The sequence below is a fragment of the Gnatocerus cornutus genome, unplaced genomic scaffold (genome assembly GCF_029298725.1).
Source record: "Gnatocerus cornutus isolate USDA-ARS CGAHR unplaced genomic scaffold, icGnaCorn1.1 ctg00000163.1, whole genome shotgun sequence".
NCBI lineage: Eukaryota > Metazoa > Arthropoda > Insecta > Coleoptera > Tenebrionidae > Gnatocerus > Gnatocerus cornutus.
Window position 1 is genome coordinate 7,501 of NW_028275500.1, and position 20,000 is coordinate 27,500.

The 20,000-nt window shown below is 42.8% G+C and overlaps 2 non-coding genes and 1 pseudogene across 2 annotated transcripts; all 3 read right to left on the reverse strand.

Moving 5' to 3' along the window:
- LOC148165858 (large subunit ribosomal RNA) overlaps nt 1–4,681 on the reverse strand; it is an 8,166-nt pseudogene extending 3,485 nt beyond the window's left edge.
- Nucleotides 4,682–5,339: 658 nt separating this feature from the next.
- LOC148165859 (5.8S ribosomal RNA) lies at nt 5,340–5,496 on the reverse strand. Its single transcript, XR_015771103.1, has one exon. It is a non-coding gene; the product is annotated as a 5.8S ribosomal RNA (ribosomal RNA).
- A 1,616-nt stretch (nt 5,497–7,112) lies between these two features.
- On the reverse strand, nt 7,113–9,033 carry LOC148165860 (small subunit ribosomal RNA). The gene has a single exon (XR_015771110.1). It is a non-coding gene; the product is annotated as a small subunit ribosomal RNA (ribosomal RNA).
- Between the last annotated feature and the right edge of the window lie 10,967 nt (nt 9,034–20,000).

Sequence of the window (20,000 nt, forward strand, 5' to 3'; positions counted from 1 at the left end):
GAATGGCAAGCACAGCCTCGGACATGTGTTTTACGGTGGCCACCGAGACTTGGTCAACTCCCGGTGCTGAAAGCTGCCAGCTCGATCTAGCCACACGTATTTCGTCCACGGTGATAAGTGGAGGAACCAGGCTGGTTGCGCGGTTCTTGGGAACGAAGGGTTCGTCATCGGAGGGACTTGGTGACTCAAAAATGCCACCGTATAACTCCTCCACACTTGTTACGGAAGGATCCGGTCCTGAGGCCAGATCCTCCCTGCCAGCCAGAATCATCTCTGCCAAACCTCGCCTGTTTTTCATAAAGAGGTCCTGAAACTTTTTGAATTGCGAAGCCCGTTTACCACTACCCGTGTTGGTCTGGGCATAGTGGTGTTCAGGTTTCCTCTTTTTATTCCTCCCACCACGATTCCGGGGCTGACTCTTTGCAAGGGTGGCAAGCCACCGGTCGACTGACTGCAACAAAATTGCGTCGTCGCTTGCTAGAGCCGCATTTACCAACTCGTGTAGCATATCGTCCTGTCCGAGTGTACCCGCGTCACGCTGCTCTCGCAGGTAACCGACCAAAGTACCCCGGACTTCCTGCCCCTGTTCCACACCTGTATGCGCCGCCCTAGGAGTGGGTGGTAAACTCCTGCTGCGACGCATTTTATGGGCTATTTTAGGTGTGGATAATGCTGTTAAATTTGGAGTTGGCAAAACCGGTCGTGGTGCACTGATGGGCGTGCTTGGGGTGAGCGTTAGGCTCGAATTTGGTTTCGAATCATCACAGGCTGGCTGTTCCCGTGTGAGAGAAGGCGTACACCTCCTCTGAACCACTGTCATCCGCGCCGCCGGATGTTCAGAAGGTCCGTCTTTTACCGACTGTGTACCTATAATCTCAAGCCTCGTCCTACTAGACTTCGGCGGTTCGCGATGTCCGGTGGGTGAAACGGACGTGGGCGAAGTGAGCGAATCGCAACTACTCGAGGTTTCTGACAACACAAAATCTGGGTCCGCTGTCCGAGGGCTCATGCCTTCTGGAGAGAGAGAACCAATCGCACCGCGCTCTCCTGCTACTGCAGGCGGTCTGGCTGTTCTGGCGGGTCTAGCCAGACTCTGTCGCGGCGCATTCGAGACCTGGTTATACCGGGCCACCCCTTTCGAGGTGGCTAGCCTGGTGGTCGGCCGTGAGAGGGACGCGGACAATCCCCCCGTACCACTAGCCATTCCTTTCGGGACGGCTCCTGTGGCCACGGTGGGTGGACTGGCCCGTGTAGGCTTGGCCAGTCGCGCGCGCGCCCTCCTCAGGTACTCCTGGTACTCGGGTTTCTCTCTCCGAGACCTGACTTGTTGGTGAGTCAGGCCTGTCGAAGCCATCATCTCCTTATAGAAGATGCCGTTACTGGCCTTGACTTCGACGTCGGCGATTTTTCCCATGAGCTCACTCTCGGGTGCCGGTAGTTGGCTAAGGAGTTCCGTGTTATACTCCTGCGGATGAGCCTTTCTTTCGTGTTGTCGTACTCCCGCGAAAGAAGCAAATTTCGCATCGCACCACTGACACTTGGAAGTGTCTCGCTTGCCGCATTCTTTCAAATGGCGGGCCAGAGTTGCCTTCGAGGCATAGCTCCGGCCGCAGTCACAATTAAAGCCCGCCACGGTCTGTGTGGGGGCTGAGGTAGAAGGCCCCGGACCGCCAGTATTTAAATTCTTGGCGCCCGATTGTAAAGTTTTTAAACCCATAGCCTTCTTTTTGACCTGGGGCGTATTGGGCTTCCCAGGACTGTTTGGCATCATGGATGTTAAAGCCAAACTTTAGAGGGTTAAGCAACCCCGAGCGCAACCAAGGAAAGACGCAGTTGCTTCGTAAAACTCGAGAATTACAAAACTTACTCTTTGCTTACTGGTTTTAGTTACTACAAGTAGTATCCAGCGGGAACCACGAGGAGGTACCAGTTCACTATGATCTCGCAATGCACAAGTAGAGAGTCATAGTTACTCCCGCCGTTTACCCGCGCTTGCTTGAATTTCTTCACGTTGACATTCAGAGCACTGGGCAGAAATCACATTGCGTCAACACCCGCTGGGGCCATCGCAATGCTTTGTTTTAATTAGACAGTCGGATTCCCCCGGTCCGTGCCAGTTCTGAGCTGACCGTTGAATGGCGGCCGAAGAGGACATCCGAACGCCCTTGCGGGCGCACTCGGAGCCTCGCAGCAAGACGGTTCCGCGGGAGACCAAGGCACGGGACCGAGCTCGGATTCGAAGTACACCGCCGAAGCGACACACCCTGCACCTCGCCCAGGCCCGGCACGTCAGTCGCGACCCGCTTCCCCGCCAAGCCCGACACGCCCCGATCCTCAGAGCCAATCCTTATCCCGAAGTTACGGATCCAATTTGCCGACTTCCCTTACCTACATTATTCTATCGACTAGAGGCTCTTTACCTTGGAGACCTGCTGCGGATATGGGTACGAACCGGCGCGACGCCTCCACGTGGCCCTCTCCCGGATTTTCAAGGTCCGAGGGGAAGATCCGGACACCGCCGCAACTGCGGTGCTCTTCGCGTTCCAAACCATATCTCCCTGCTAGAGGATTCCATGGAACTCGAACGCTCATGCAGAAAAGAAAACTCTTCCCGGATCTCCCGACGGCGTCTCCGGGTCCTTTTGGGTTGCCCCGACGAACTCTCTTTCGAGGGCCCGAATTATAAACGGTTCCGCTGCCGGGTTCCGGAATAGGAACCGGATTCCCTTTCGCCCATCGGGTGTGTGCACAATTCCGTACGTTTCCGTCAACAATTGCGAATTGCGACCAACGACAAAAATCTACACCACATCAACATCGGCTTTCGCCTAGGGCTTAGGATCGACTGACTCGTGTGCAACGGCTGTTCACACGAAACCCTTCTCCACGTCAGTCCTCCAGGGCCTCGCTGGAGTATTTGCTACTACCACCAAGATCTGCACCGACGGCGGCTCCAGACGGCCTCACGGCCAGTCCTTCTGCGCTCACCGCCGCGACCCTCCTACTCGTCAGGGCTTCATGGCCGGTTAATTTAATAACCTGACCGCACATGCCTCTGACGGCCGAGTATAAGCACGACGCTTCAGCGCCATCCATTTTCAGGGCTAGTAACTTCGGCAGGTGAGTTGTTACACACTCCTTGGCGGATTCCGACTTCCATGGCCACCGTCCTGATGTCTTAAGTTACCAACGCCTTTCATGGTATCCCATAAGCGTCGATTTAGGCGCTTTAACTCGGCGTTTGGTTCATCCCACAGCGCCAGTTCTGCTTACCAAAAATGGCCCACTTGGCACTCTGATTCGAGTCTCGCGGCTTCAATAGTTCGAGCAAGCCGGAGATCTCACCCATTTAAAGTTTGAGAATAGGTTGAGGCCGTTTCGACCCCAATGCCTCTAATCATTCGCTTTACCGGATGAAACTCGTATGCTATGAGCGCCAGCTATCCTGAGGGAAACTTCGGAGGGAACCAGCTACTAGATGGTTCGATTAGTCTTTCGCCCCTATACCCAGTTCCGACGATCGATTTGCACGTCAGAATCGCTACGGACCTCCATCAGGGTTTCCCCTGACTTCGTCCTGACCAGGCATAGTTCACCATCTTTCGGGTCCCAGCGTGTACGCTCTTGGTGCGCCTCTTCTCGCAATGAGAACGAGACGCCCCGGGAGTGCGGGGCGGCAGCCGTAACGACCGCCCATCCTCCCTTGGTCCGCGCAAGGCGGACCTTCACTTTCATTGCGCCTTTAGGTTTAGTTAAATCCCAATGACTCGCGCACATGCTAGACTCCTTGGTCCGTGTTTCAAGACGGGTCCTGAAAGTACCCAAAGCTATAGCGTCGCAGATCGGCGTTTCAACGAGGTCTGTCCGAGAACACCTCAGCGAACAGCCACCCGGGGACGGGACCGGCACCAGGTCCGATCACCATCACGACGGGCGCGCTTGCCGAAGGTCGGACGCTAACTGTGTAGCGGCCCCGCGCCATCTGTATACCGTCGAGCGAGCCGATCGGGAAACACCACGGGTTCATTCGGCGAACGGCGAACCGTCCGAACGAGCTCCACCGCGGGCCTTAGACCGGCACTCAACGGATCGCGACGTCCTACAGGGGGAGAAGTGCACGCGTTCGACGGCAGATCGACAAAACGAAAGGTGCAAACGACGCGTACGCCATCTGTCACACGATCGTCCAGCGCCGCCATCGAGTCACGCTGAATCTCCCCTTTCGACCTTTCGGGTTTCTCAGGTTTACCCCTGAACGGTTTCACGTACTATTGAACTCTCTCTTCAAAGTTCTTTTCAACTTTCCCTCACGGTACTTGTTCGCTATCGGTCTCGTGGTCATATTTAGCCTTAGATGGAGTTTACCACCCACTTAGGGCTGCACTCTCAAGCAACCCGACTCTGAGGAGAGATCCTCCCGTTATCGGCAGCGGTCGCTACGGGCCTGGCACCCTCTATGGGCTGTGGCCCCGTTCAAGATGGACTTGGACGCGCCGCACGATCTCGGGATGACGGATCCTCCCTAACACCACATTTCCCGGCGTCCGGTTTCGGCCGCGGGATTCGGTGCTGGGCTTCTCCCTGTTCGCTCGCCGCTACTGAGGGAATCCTAGTTAGTTTCTTTTCCTCCGCTTAGTAATATGCTTAAATTCAGCGGGTAGTCTCACCTGCTCTGAGGTCGCATATGAAAAATAAAAATTTTTCATTCGGTCATTTCGACGATCACGACACGTCTCCCATTCCTTGCTATACGTGTTCGTCATTTTTCTTTTTAAAAAATGGCTAAGTTTACAGAAACGCTTACGATCTGACGTCTGTCGCGATTTGCATTACACGTCTCGGACACGACGACCGTCTATAACGTTCTCAACCTTAAAACGCCATTTTTTTTTTTAAATGACGACATGTTGAAGAAATAGGACGTGCTACGCCGAAAGACCAGCCAACAACTACAACAAGTAGTAGTTGGTCGCTTTCGCGTCTTAAGATGTCGCGCAAATTTACTCGCTGCACGAGAAACGCACACAAACACACGATTCTACGACACACCACGCAAGAACATGTGCCGACGTAAACACTTTCGTATTTATGATTCGCAAGGTGGACGTCCGACGGACTTTGTAAAAAAAAAATACAAAGCATACCCGTCCCGTCCTTTTTGACGAAAAAACACGCTCGAGTAAACGTCTCGGCACACGTTCGAGGCGTGCGTCGTTATATCGTGACGTAAGTGACGATCACGTACATTAATGAGTACCTATTCGACGCGTCGCAACACATCCAACACGCTCCGACGTTTTCGTCCGAAAACGAAAACCGAGCAGTCTTTGAAATTGACACGACCCTCAGCCAGGAGTGGTCCGGGAACATTATATCCGAGGACCGCAATGTGCGTTCGAAATGTCGATGTTCATGTGTCCTGCAGTTCACAAGTTGACGCGCAATTAGCTGCGTTCTTCATCGACCCACGAGCCAAGTGATCCACCGTTCAGGGTAATCTTTTTAAAATTTAAACGCTCGTTCCACAAGAACCCCGATCATGCCGATCGTCCAGCTGTCTATACACGTCTTGCAAAAATTTTTGCGTACGTGCGTACATCCGAAACGAAAATGATCTTCGTGGTTCCGAAACGTGCCACGTCTAAAATTTCGGTGTTGTGGTATGGATATTTATGATTCTCGCTCTTAATTGTCTTTCGTCCGTACTTTCTCGTCTGAAAGGGAACGCGATCGTCGGTCTCAGTTTTACGCGTACGAAAAAATTAAAAAAAATATTAACCCAAACACAAATTTGTATCCGCGCACCGAAAAAGAAGCACTTTTCTTTTTCACGCGGTCTCCGCTTTTACACGCAAAGTACGAGCATGTATGTGTGAAGATGGGACATGTTCGATACGATTTTAATTAGGAATTTGCCAATTTCCTTTTTCTCAGCAATAATTTTAATAAATAATGCTGCTTTCTCTCATAAACTACATTTTCGGTAGTTTTCCTTTATTGTGTCTTTCATTTAGTGTGCGTGTGTCAAGCACTTTAAAAAGTGTGACGAAGAGACGGTTTTTGATCGATCGGAATCAACACATCATTACATCATCGTACTCGTTATGAAAAAGCGAATTAGTATCCGCCGTAAGCGAAAAGAGATTTTCGCGGGCGGTCTTTGTGTTCGTGTTTCAATTTTCTTTCTATATTTTTTCGTCGCCAAACCGAAGACAGATCGTGAATTTTGACGAAAAAATCTATAGACGTGCCAGACTGAGCGTCTAACATAAAATCCTCAAGTTTACCGTTCTATATCGTGACTTAATGACGATTGACGGTGTATATAATTTTGAAATGGTGCAGTCGTACGCTCCGTAAAGAGAATTTTACCGTTTCTAACGAAATCACTTTACCACATCTACCAAAAACATTAAAAAAGCAAGGTGTGATGTGTGTGTGATCGCTCGTTTAACGGCGCTTTCAAAAAACTCTTTGAAGCGTCTAACGACGAACATCATTCACGCGAATCGTAAAATCGGGAGCGTTTCTCGCCGGTCCCGTAGCCGGGCGTAAATCATTTAAAACCCACGGAGTCGTAACCTAATTCGACACCTGCGATTTTCTTCTTTCTCGACTACTCTGCTACATCCTCTCCGTGTGTCCGAAAAAAGAGGACTTCTAACGTCTTTCGACTTTCGCGGTGGAGTTCACAACTTTCCGCGATCCGGTCGAAAAACCGAAAGCGTCCCTCCTTTTTTCCATCATTGGAAAAGATCGAGAGATAGTACAAAAAAAATCAAAAAATCTAGGTACCCGAAGAAACAGCCGTATGCCCGAGCGAATTCGGTTTTTCTCGTTCAAAAAAGGTGAAAAACTCGATCGCAAGGACCGGCGCTGCGGGCCAGCGTAACGCTATTGTTTTTCCGAATATGTACGATTCGTAGTTCAAAACGTCGTACACACGGTGTTTCAAAAAGAAACAAGCAACGGCACGACAAAAGATCGTGCCGTCGACTCCATGTCATCGACGACGGTGTTGTAAAAACATAAAGTGTACATCGACACGATCAAATAAAAATGCATAATAATAAATTATACATATGTCAAAATTCGTGTGTACGAGGACACGTTAATGATCCTTCCGCAGGTTCACCTACGGAAACCTTGTTACGACTTTTACTTCCTCTAAATGATCAAGTTTGGTCATCTTCCCAGCGACATCGACGACGTCGAAACGCCATCGCGTACCGGTCCGAAGACCTCACTAAATCATTCAATCGGTAGTAGCGACGGGCGGTGTGTACAAAGGGCAGGGACGTAATCAACGCGAGCTTATGACTCACGCTTACTGGGAATTCCTCGTTCATGGGGAACAATTGCAAGCCCCAATCCCTAGCACGAAGGAGGTTCAGCGGGTTACCCGGACCGCTCGGTCAGGGAGGACACGCTGATTCCTTCAGTGTAGCGCGCGTGCGGCCCAGAACATCTAAGGGCATCACAGACCTGTTATTGCTCAATCTCGTGCGGCTAGAAGCCGCCTGTCCCTCTAAGAAGAATTGTTTGTACGCCGACAGTAAAAACCGCGCACGACCACCGGGCGAACCCAGGATCGACGGGCCTTTGGGATGTCGAAATACGCCTATTTAGCAGGCTAGAGTCTCGTTCGTTATCGGAATTAACCAGACAAATCGCTCCACCAACTAAGAACGGCCATGCACCACCACCCACCGAATCAAGAAAGAGCTCTCAATCTGTCAATCCTTCCGGTGTCCGGGCCTGGTGAGGTTTCCCGTGTTGAGTCAAATTAAGCCGCAGGCTCCACTCCTGGTGGTGCCCTTCCGTCAATTCCTTTAAGTTTCAGCTTTGCAACCATACTTCCCCCGGAACCCAAAAGCTTTGGTTTCCCGGAAGCTGCCCGCCGAGTCATCGGAAGAACGTCGGCGGATCGCTAGCTGGCATCGTTTATGGTTAGAACTAGGGCGGTATCTGATCGCCTTCGAACCTCTAACTTTCGTTCTTGATCAATGAAAGCGTTTTTGGCAAATGCTTTCGCTTCTGTCCGTCTTGCGACGATCCAAGAATTTCACCTCTAACGTCGCAATACGAATGCCCCCATCCGTTCCTATTAATCATTACCTCGGGGTTCCGAAAACCAACAAAATAGAACCGAGGTCCTATTCCATTATTCCATGCACACAGTATTCAGGCGAAGTTTTAGCCTGCTTTAAGCACTCTAATTTGTTCAAAGTAAACGTGCCGGCCCACCTCGACACTCAATGAAGAGCACCGCGGCGGGATTGAGTTGGGCCGCCCTCTCGAGCTAAGCCCACCGGCAGGACGTCCCGCGGCACGCCAGTTGACACCGCGAACGATGAACCGGCGGCGCGGGACACAGATTCGACTACGAGCTTTTTAACCGCAACAACTTTAATATACGCTATTGGAGCTGGAATTACCGCGGCTGCTGGCACCAGACTTGCCCTCCAATTGATCCTCGTTAAAGGGTTTAGAGTGTACTCATTCCGATTACGGGGCCTCGGATGAGTCCCGTATCGTTATTTTTCGTCACTACCTCCCCGTGCCGGGAGTGGGTAATTTGCGCGCCTGCTGCCTTCCTTGGATGTGGTAGCCGTTTCTCAGGCTCCCTCTCCGGAATCAAACCCTGATTCCCCGTTACCCGTTACAACCATGGTAGGCGCAGAACCTACCATCGACAGTTGATAAGGCAGACATTTGAAAGATGCGTCGCCGGTGCGAGACCGTGCGATCAGCGTAAAGTTATTCAGAGTCACCAAGTTGTACGATGACGGAGACCGCCACCGATTGGTTTTGATCTAATAAAAGCGCTCCTTCCGTTTCCGGTTGGAGCTCTGTTTGCATGTATTAGCTCTAGAATTACCACAGTTATCCAAGTAAATGTGGGTACGATCTAAGGAACCATAACTGATTTAATGAGCCTTTCGCGGTTTCACCTTAATTTGGCTTGTACTGAGACATGCATGGCTTAATCTTTGAGACAAGCATATGACTACTGGCAGGATCAACCAGGGAACTGCGTTCTTGTTTTAAAATAAGAGAGTTTTAGTCTTTCTTTCCTTCTAGTCATATAAGCTACAATAATCGTAGAATTTCGGAAAGACACCTGCTGCTCTTATAAAAAACTGAACACTTTCCTATTATTGTTTTGAAGAAAGTGTGCGTGTCTGCGAAACGAAAACCTCGTAAGAAGAGACGTAACGCCACGCGATCTTTCTGGATGGAAAATTTTTCGACATTTTTTTCACATCATCCTTGATTGAATCTCCTGCAACAATTTTATTCTTATTCATCCGTTCTAAGTTGTCGTCGTCGTCGAAATAAATAATTTGTACACACTTCGGGGTACACGTTTGTCAAAATTCATGAAATGCAACGTAACATTTTTACTTTAATAAATTTTTACAGTGCATTCAGATCGACTAAACGAACAACGACGGATGAATTGATTTATGGATTTTTATTTGTTGCGACTCATCGGAGGAGAGAGTGAAGAAAAAATAATCCAATATCATGGTTACGGAATAATTTTCTATGACTTTTTCATCCTTGTTTGAATCTTGCAACAATTAATTTTATTCATCCGTTCTAAGTTGTCGTCGTCGTCGAAATAAATAATTTGTACACATTTCGGTACACGTTTGTCAAAATTCATGAAATGCAAACGTAACATTTTACTTTAATAAATTTTTACAGTGCATTCAGATCGACTAAACGAACAACGACGGATGGATTACTTATTTTTGTTGCGACTCATCGGACGAAAAGTAGAAACATAATCCTCCATTGTAATATAGTTTTTACGGAAAATTTTTCTTTTATTTTATATCCTTGATTGAATGCTGCATTTTATCCGTCTTTTTTTCGTCAAAAACAGAGATCAATGCGATTCATCGGACGAAGAAATAATTTCCCAGTTCAAAATTTAGAGATTTTTGGGCACATCGACTTGAAATTTTATCGTAAAGAAAAAATATCGTCGTCGACAAGCAAAAGTTCAAACATTCTCCATACTCTTCGCTAGATTGAAAGCGACGGTTTATTGTGAGATTTCTCTTTAGAAATATTCACACGTTACGAGTTTATGAAATTTTATTTATTTCAAAATTCTCGCTCGGACTTTAGTGAGTTGACGCATTTGTTAATTTTTGGTCGTTCTGACACGAACACATAAAATCTTTGATTGCATTTGGACCGCTAACATAGAAACGCTCGCCGCATCCGCAATCTCGCTGTGCATGGTCAATGGCAAGATTTGTCATCCCTCAAACGATGGTGGGTCCACAGGGTACACATTCCGGCCATCGTCCCAACTACGGGTAAGTCGCGGTGTACGAGAGGTAACAAGATAATCGGACGCACATAAAATCACATTTCGATCGTACGCTTTTGTCCGCTGCTACATACCACCACTACTATCCCTATATATGCCAGCGCGGCAGCGTTCAGCTCTGAATCACTCGATGCGCGAAACGGTCGAAATCCCATAGCGCGCCGGCCGCTCGCTATGGGCGAGGGGTCGGGTAAATCGGTCTGATCGCTCGGTGCAAAAGTCCGTTTGGGTACTTAGAGACGGAATTTTAAAATTCTGATTTCGCAGATCAATTTCAAGGGTCATTAGGACTCGAATGCCGTTAACGGTGTTTTGAAAAAAATATTTTTTACGTTTTTACGGCATTTCGACCGAACACCTCAGTTCCGACTTCGGACTTAGAATAATTTTCATCAAAATTTCGAACGCCTCAGTTTCCAGAGGGTTTTAGATCCCGTTTAGTTAGGGGTTTGAAATTATCACAGCCACCCTTGTTTGGTGTTAGTTCGACCGTAACTTTTGTTCGTTTGCATTTAATTTCGATTTTTCTGGGACTTTTGGTCAATGTAAATTTATCAACCGCTACACTTCCGACTTCGGACTTAGACGAATGAGCGCCGAACGCTACAGTTTCGACTTCGGACTTAGAAAAATTTCGCTCGACCGCCACAGTTTCGAATTGGACTTAGAAAAATTTCGGTCGAACGCCTCAGTTTCGAATCGGACTTAGAAAAATTTTGGTCGACCGCTACAGTTTCGACTTCGGACTTAGAAAAATTTCGTTCGAACGCTACAGTTTCGACTTCGGACTTGGAAAAATTTCGCTCGACCGCCACAGTTCCAACATGAGACTTAGAAAAATTTTTATCAAAAATTCGAACACCTCAGTTTCGACTACGGACTTAGAAAAATTTCGCTCGACCGCCACAGTTCCTATTTCGGACTTAGAAAAATTTTCATCAAAATTTCGAACGCCTCAGTTTCCAGAGGGTTTTAGATCCCGTTTAATTAGAAGCTTGAAATTATAAAATCTACCTTCTATCGATGTTAGTTCGACCCAAACATTTGTTCGTTTGCATTTAATTTCGATTTTTCTCGTACTTTTGGTCAATGTAAATTTGTCAACCGCTACACTTCCGACTTCGGACTTAGACGAATGAGCGCCGAACGCTACAGTTTCGACTTCGGACTTAGAAAAATTTCGTTCGAACGCTACAGTTTCGACTTCGGACTTGGAAAAATTTCGCTCGACCGCCACAGTTCCAACATGAGACTTAGAAAAATTTTTATCAAAAATTCGAACACCTCAGTTTCGACTACGGACTTAGAAAAATTTCGCTCGACCGCCACAGTTCCTATTTCGGACTTAGAAAAATTTTCATCAAAATTTCGAACGCCTCAGTTTCCAGAGGGTTTTAGATCCCGTTTAATTAGGAGCTTGAAATTATAAAATCTACCTTCTATCGATGCTAGTTCGACCCAAACATTTGTTCGTTTGGATTTAATTTCGATTTTTCTCGGACTTTTGGTCAATGTAAATTTGTCAACCGCTACACTTCCGAGTTCGGACTTAGACGAATGAGCGCCGAACGCTACAGTTTCGACTTCGGACTTAGAAAAATTTTGTTCGAACGCTACAGTTTCGAATTGGACTTGGAAAAATTTCGGTCGAACGCCTCAGTTTCGAATCGGACTTAGAAAAATTTTGGTCGACCGCTACAGTTTCGACTTCGGACTTGGAAAAATTTCGATCGAACGCCACAGTTCCGACTTTTTTTCGAAACTGTAGCGTTCAGTCAAATTGCCGTAAAAACGTAAAAAACTTTTTTTACAAAACATGGTCGACAGCATTCGAGTCCTAATAATCCTTGAAATTGATCTGCGAAATCAGAATTTTAAAATTCCGTCTCTAAGTACCCAAACGGACTTTTGCACCGAGCGATCAGACCGTTTTACTCTACCCCTCGCCCATAGCGAGCGGCCGGCGCACTATGGGATTTCGATCGTTTCACGCATCGAGCGATTCAGAGCTGATCGCTGCCGCGGTGGCATATATAGGGAGTAGTGATGGTAAGTGGCAGCGATGACGGACAAGTACGCACGATGAATGGATTGACATGAAATCAAATGTGCGCGTCCGTACGATCTGTTACCTCTCGTACATCGCGACCCCGTTTAATGATATTATGCTAAATTAAAAATAAAAATACATCGATGAAATAAAAAGTGGTAAGTCTCTAGAAAGACAATATACCGCTGTGAATAAAAATTTCTCGATGAATAGCGAAATGTGAATTAGTCCGCCTGTAACGTGCATTTTGCGAACGAATTAGCTAATTCACCGCTAGTTAAAAAACGTGACCACCCAGTGCTCTTATCCAAAGTCGTCTGCAAATGAGATGAAATTAATAATCTTGACTCTAATGCAGACGACAAATTGAATTGAATAATTTACTTGAATAATGTGACGGATCTATAAAATAAAACACAAAGCCCGAAACACCAAGCAGTAAAAATCTCGATTATTGTTCCGCCCGTTGAAAAACAAAAGATCCGTCACATGGTAAGCAGAACTGGTGAAAATTGTGAAAGACTTGTTTCTCCTCCGATAACAAGCTTGAATTAAATATGATCGAGTGAATGATATTGGAAACCAAAGAACGAAACTGAGGAGAAGCAAATGTTCAGTAATATATTATGAATAATTATAATATTAATATAAATAATAATATTATATTAAAAATGGGAATTGTATGTGGTTGATGGAAAAAGTTTTTTTTTCTGTTGACCGCTACAGTTCCCAATTTGGACTTAAAAAAAAAAAAAAAAAAAAAAAAAAAATTGTGTATACGGAAGGTAAAAAGCAAAAAATAAAATATTTTATTATTTTTTTTACTTTTTTTACGGGTCCCTACCGCTACAGTTCCCACTGAATGTGTCCTTTTCGCGCTAAGTCCATGCAGTCGCTACAGTTCCGAAACTGGACTTGTAAAAATTTCGACATTTTTGAACGCATCAGTTCCGAACGAGGTTTCAAAACTGTAGCGTTCGGTGTAAACGTATCAGTTCCGAATGAGTTTTCGCAACTGTGGCGTTTCATTTTTGTGCTTTCATGGTTGCATAAACAATCGCCAGTGTGAACGCTTCAGTTCCGAATGAGTTTTCGAAACTGTAGCGTTTCATATTTGTGCTTTCATGGTTGCATAAGCAATCGCCAGTGTGAACGCTTCAGTTCCGAATAGATTTTCGAAACTGTAGCGTTCAATGTGAACGCTTCAGTTCCGACTTTGGACTTAGAATAATTTTCATCAAAATTCGAACGCCACAGTTTCGAAAGGGTTTTAGATCCCGTTCAGTTAGGGACTTAAAATTATGACATCCACTTTCGATTAATGTTAGTTCGGTCCGAACTTTTGTTCATTTTCATTTAATTTCAATTTTTCTCGGACTTTTGGTCTTTGTTAATTTTGTCCTTTCGAAACTGTAACGTTCAATGTGAACGCTTCAGTTCCGAATAAATTCTCGAAACTGTAACGTTCAAAGTGAACGCCTCAGTTCCGAATAGATTCTCGAAACTGTAGCGTTCAATGTGAACGCTTCAGTTCCGAATAGATTCTCGAAACTGTAGCGTTCAATGTGAACGCTTCAGTTCCGAATAGATTCTCGAAACTGTAGCGTTCAATGTGAACGCTTCAGTTCCGACTTTGGACTTGGAATAATTTTCATCAAAATTCGAACGCCACAGTTTCGAAAGGGTTTTAGATCCCGTTTAGTTAGGGACTTAAAATTATGACATCCACTTTCGATTAATGTTAGTTCGGTCCGAACTTTTGTTCGTTTTCATTTAATTTCGATTTTTCTCGGACATTTAGACTATGCGAATTTTAGATTTTTCAAGCTGTAGCGTTTGGCGAGAACGCCGCAGTTACGGACAGGTTTTGTGTCAGACTTTCAATAATCTGAAAAAACTCCGAAAAAAGAAAATAATTAGTGTTTTCATGGTTGCATAACAATTTAAAATTCATGCACAAAAATAATCCATCTATATTTCCGTTATTCAAGAATGCAAAGGAAAGACGAAAGTTCGGCAACAATTAGTTTAAGCGGTTGCATAACCATTCAAACGTTATGCTTAAACACAATCCATTTACGATATATAATAAAAATAAAGCTTTATTATCAACTTTGAAGTCCATTCTATTGCTGATCTTTAGACCTATAGATTAGGTCAAGATGTCAAATGTCAAAAAACAACTACAGGTTCCTGTATTTGTAGCAATGCTGGCGCCATCTGTAGAACAGTTACCTAAACTTGAAAGTCAAAAAAATTACAGCTTTCTGTAACTATTAATGTTGGTATCGCCACCTGTTAGTCGAAAACATAATTTAGTGGCGCCATCTATATGACAGGTCTGGAACTTCACAAATGTCAAAAATTACTGGTTTTTACTTTATTTACATATTTTTTTTGAAATTTGGCGCCCATTTTGACCCAAAAGTGGCGCCATCTATGTGTCAGGTCTGGAACTTCATAAATGTCAAAAATTACAAGATTCTGGGTTCATTTACGTATTTTTCTTGAATTTTAAGCATAATTTGACCTGACCTGACCCTAAAATGGCGTCATCTATGTGTCAGGTCTGGAACTTCAGAAATGTCAAAAATTACTGTTTTTTCCTTTATTTTACATATTGTTTTTGAATTTCGGCGCCTATTTTGACTCAAAAATGGCGCCATCTAAATGACAGGTCTGGAACTTCAGAAATGTCAAAAATTACAAGATTCTGGGAAGATTCTGGGTTAATTTACGTATTTTTCTTGAATTTTAAGCATAATTTGACCTGACCTGACCCTAAAATGGCGTCATCTATGTGTCAGGTCTGGAACTTCAGAAATGTCAAAAATTACTGTTTTTTCCTTTATTTTACATATTGTTTTTGAATTTCGGCGCCTATTTTGACTCAAAAATGGCGCCATCTAAATGACAGGTCTGGAACTTCAGAAATGTCAAAAATTACAAGATTCTGGGAAGATTCTGGGTTAATTTACGTATTTTTCTTGAATTTTAAGCATAATTTGACCTGACCTGACCCTAAAATGGCGCCATCTATGTGTCAGGTCTGGAACTTCAGAAATGTCAAAAATTACTGTTTTTTCCTTTATTTTACATATTGTTTTTGAATTTTGGCGCCTATTTTGACTCAAAAATGGCGCCATCTATATGACAGGTCTGGAACTTCAGAAATGTCAAAAATTACAAGATTCTGGGTTAATTTACGTATTTTTTTTGAATGTTAAGCATAATTTGACCTGACCTGACCCTAAAATGGCGCCATCTATGTGTCAGGTCTGGAACTTCATAAATGTCAAAAATTACTGTTTTTCCTTTATTTTACATATTGTTTTTGAATTTTGGCGCCTATTTTAACTCAAAAATGGCGCCATCTATATGACAGGTCTGGAACTTCAGAAATGTCAAAAATTACAAGATTCTGGGTTAATTTACGTATTTTTCTTGAATTTTAAGCATAATTTGACCTAACTGACCCTAAAATGGCGCCATCTATGTGTCAGGTCTGGAACTTCATAAATGTCAAAAATTACTGTTTTTCCTTTATTTTACATATTGTTTTTGAATTTTGGCGCCTATTTTGACTCAAAAATGGCGCCATCTATGTGACAGGTCTGGAACTTCACAAATGTCAAAAATTACTGTTTTTTCCTATATTTTACATATTGTTTTTGAATTTTGGCGCCTATTTTAACTCAAAAATGGCGCCATCTATGTGACAGGTCTGGAACTTCAGAAATGTCAAAAATTACAAGATTCTGGGAAGATTCTGGGTTAATTTACGTATTTTTCTTGAATTTTAAGCATAATTTGACCTGACCTGACCCTAAAATGGCGCCATCTATGTGTCAGGTCTGGAACTTCAGAAATGTCAAAAATTACTGTTTTTTCCTTTATTTTACATATTGTTTTTGAATTTTGGCGCCTATTTTGACTCAAAAATGGCGCCATCTATATGACAGGTCTGGAACTTCAGAAATGTCAAAAATTACAAGATTCTGGGTTAATTTACGTATTTTTTTTGAATGTTAAGCATAATTTGACCTGACCTGACCCTAAAATGGCGCCATCTATGTGTCAGGTCTGGAACTTCAGAAATGTCAAAAATTACTGTTTTTTCCTTTATTTTACATATTGTTTTTGAATTTTGGCGCCTATTTTGACTCAAAAATGGCGCCATCTATGTGACAGGTCTGGAACTTCACAAATGTCAAAAATTACAAGATTCTGGGAAGATTCTGGGTTAATTTACGTATTTTTCTTGAATTTTAAGCATAATTTGACCTGACCTGACCCTAAAATGGCGCCATCTATGTGTCAGGTCTGGAACTTCAGAAATGTCAAAAATTACTGTTTTTTCCTTTATTTTACATATTGTTTTTGAATTTTGGCGCCTATTTTGACTCAAAAATGGCGCCATCTATATGACAGGTCTGGAACTTCAGAAATGTCAAAAATTACAAGATTCTGGGTTAATTTACGTATTTTTTTTGAATGTTAAGCATAATTTGACCTGACCTGACCCTAAAATGGCGCCATCTATGTGTCAGGTCTGGAACTTCAGAAATGTCAAAAATTACTGTTTTTTCCTTTATTTTACATATTGTTTTTGAATTTTGGCGCCTATTTTGACTCAAAAATGGCGCCATCTATGTGACAGGTCTGGAACTTCACAAATGTCAAAAATTACTGTTTTTTCCTATATTTTACATATTGTTTTTGAATTTTGGCGCCTATTTTAACTCAAAAATGGCGCCATCTATATGACAGGTCTGGAACTTCAGAAATGTCAAAAATTACAAGATTCTGGGTTAATTTACGTATTTTTCTTGAATTTTAAGCATAATTTGACCTGACCTGACCCTAAAATGGCGTCATCTATGTGTCAGGTCTGGAACTTCAGAAATGTCAAAAATTACTGTTTTTTCCTTTATTTTACATATTGTTTTTGAATTTCGGCGCCTATTTTGACTCAAAAATGGCGCCATCTAAATGACAGGTCTGGAACTTCAGAAATGTCAAAAATTACAAGATTCTGGGAAGATTCTGGGTTAATTTACGTATTTTTCTTGAATTTTAAGCATAATTTGACCTGACCTGACCCTAAAATGGCGCCATCTATGTGTAAGGTCTGGAACTTCAGAAATGTCAAAAATTACTGTTTTTTCCTTTATTTTACATATTGTTTTTGAATTTTGGCGCCTATTTTGACTCAAAAATGGCGCCATCTATATGACAGGTCTGGAACTTCAGAAATGTCAAAAATTACAAGATTCTGGGTTAATTTACGTATTTTTTTTGAATGTTAAGCATAATTTGACCTGACCTGACCCTAAAATGGCGCCATCTATGTGTCAGGTCTGGAACTTCATAAATGTCAAAAATTACTGTTTTTTCCTTTATTTTACATATTGTTTTTGAATTTTGGCGCCTATTTTGACTCAAAAATGGCGCCATCTATATGACAGGTCTGGAACTTCAGAAATGTCAAAAATTACAAGATTCTGGGTTAATTTACGTATTTTTCTTGAATTTTAAGCATAATTTGACCTAACTGACCCTAAAATGGCGCCATCTATGTGTCAGGTCTGGAACTTCATAAATGTCAAAAATTACTGTTTTTCCTTTATTTTACATATTGTTTTTGAATTTTGGCGCCTATTTTGACTCAAAAATGGCGCCATCTATGTGACAGGTCTGGAACTTCACAAATGTCAAAAATTACTGTTTTTTCCTATATTTTACATATTGTTTTTGAATTTTGGCGCCTATTTTAACTCAAAAATGGCGCCATCTATGTGACAGGTCTGGAACTTCAGAAATGTCAAAAATTACAAGATTCTGGGAAGATTCTGGGTTAATTTACGTATTTTTCTTGAATTTTAAGCATAATTTGACCTGACCTGACCCTAAAATGGCGCCATCTATGTGTCAGGTCTGGAACTTCAGAAATGTCAAAAATTACTGTTTTTTCCTTTATTTTACATATTGTTTTTGAATTTTGGCGCCTATTTTGACTCAAAAATGGCGCCATCTATATGACAGGTCTGGAACTTCACAAATGTCAAAAATTACAAGATTCTGGGTTAATTTACGTATTTTTCTTGAATTTTAAGCATAATTTGACCTAACTGACCCTAAAATGGCGCCATCTATGTGTCAGGTCTGGAACTTCATAAATGTCAAAAATTACTGTTTTTCCTATATTTTACATATTGTTTTTGAATTTTGGCGCCTATTTTGACTCAAAAATGGCGCCATCTATGTGACAGGTCTGGAACTTCACAAATGTCAAAAATTACTGTTTTTTCCTATATTTTACATATTGTTTTTGAATTTTGGCGCCTATTTTAACTCAAAAATGGCGCCATCTATATGACAGGTCTGGAACTTCAGAAATGTCAAAAATTACAAGATTCTGGGTTAATTTACGTATTTTTCTTGAATTTTAAGCATAATTTGACCTAACTGACCCTAAAATGGCGCCATCTATGTGTCAGGTCTGGAACTTCATAAATGTCAAAAATTACAAGATTCTGGGTTCATTTACGTATTTTTCTTGAATTTTAAGCATAATTTGACCTGACCTGACCCTAAAATGGCGCCATCTTTGTGTCAGGTCTGGAACTTCATAAATGTCAAAAATTACTGTTTTTCCTTTATTTTACATATTGTTTTTTAATTTTGGCGCCTATTTTGACTCAAAAATGGCGCCATCTATATGACAGGTCTGGAACTTCAGAAATGTCAAAAATTACAAGATTCTGGGTTAATTTACGTATTTTTCTTGAATTTTAAGCATAATTTGACCTGACCTGACCCTAAAATGGCGTCATCTATGTGTCAGGTCTGGAACTTCAGAAATGTCAAAAATTACAAGATTCTGTGTTAATTTACGTATTTTTCTTGAATTTTAAGCATAATTTGACCTGACCTGACCCTAAAATGGCGTCATCTATGTGTCAGGTCTGGAACTTCAGAAATGTCAAAAATTACAAGATTCTGTGTTAATTTACGTATTTTTCTTGAATTTTAAGCATAATTTGACCTAACTGACCCTAAAATGGCGCCATCTATGTGTCAGGTCTGGAACTTCATAAATGTCAAAAATTACAAGATTCTGGGTTAATTTACGTATTTTTCTTGAATTTTAAGCATAATTTGACCTAACTGACCCTAAAATGGCGCCATCTATGTGTCAGGTCTGGAACGTCATAAATGTCAAAAATTACAAGATTCTGGGTTAATTTACGTATTTTTCTTGAATTTTAAGCATAATTTGACCTGACCTGACCCTAAAATGGCGCCATCTATGTGTCAGGTCTGGAACTTCATAAATGTCAAAAATTACTGTTTTTTCCTTTATTTTACATATTGTTTTTGAATTTTGGCGCCTATTTTGACTCAAAAATGGCGCCATCTATATGACAGGTCTGGAACTTCATAAATGTCAAAAATTACAAGATTCTGGGTTAATTTACGTATTTTTCTTGAATTTTAAGCATAATTTGACCTGACCTGACCCTAAAATGGCGTCATCTATGTGTCAGGTCTGGAACTTCAGAAATGTCAAAAATTACAAGTTTTTAGGTTTATTTA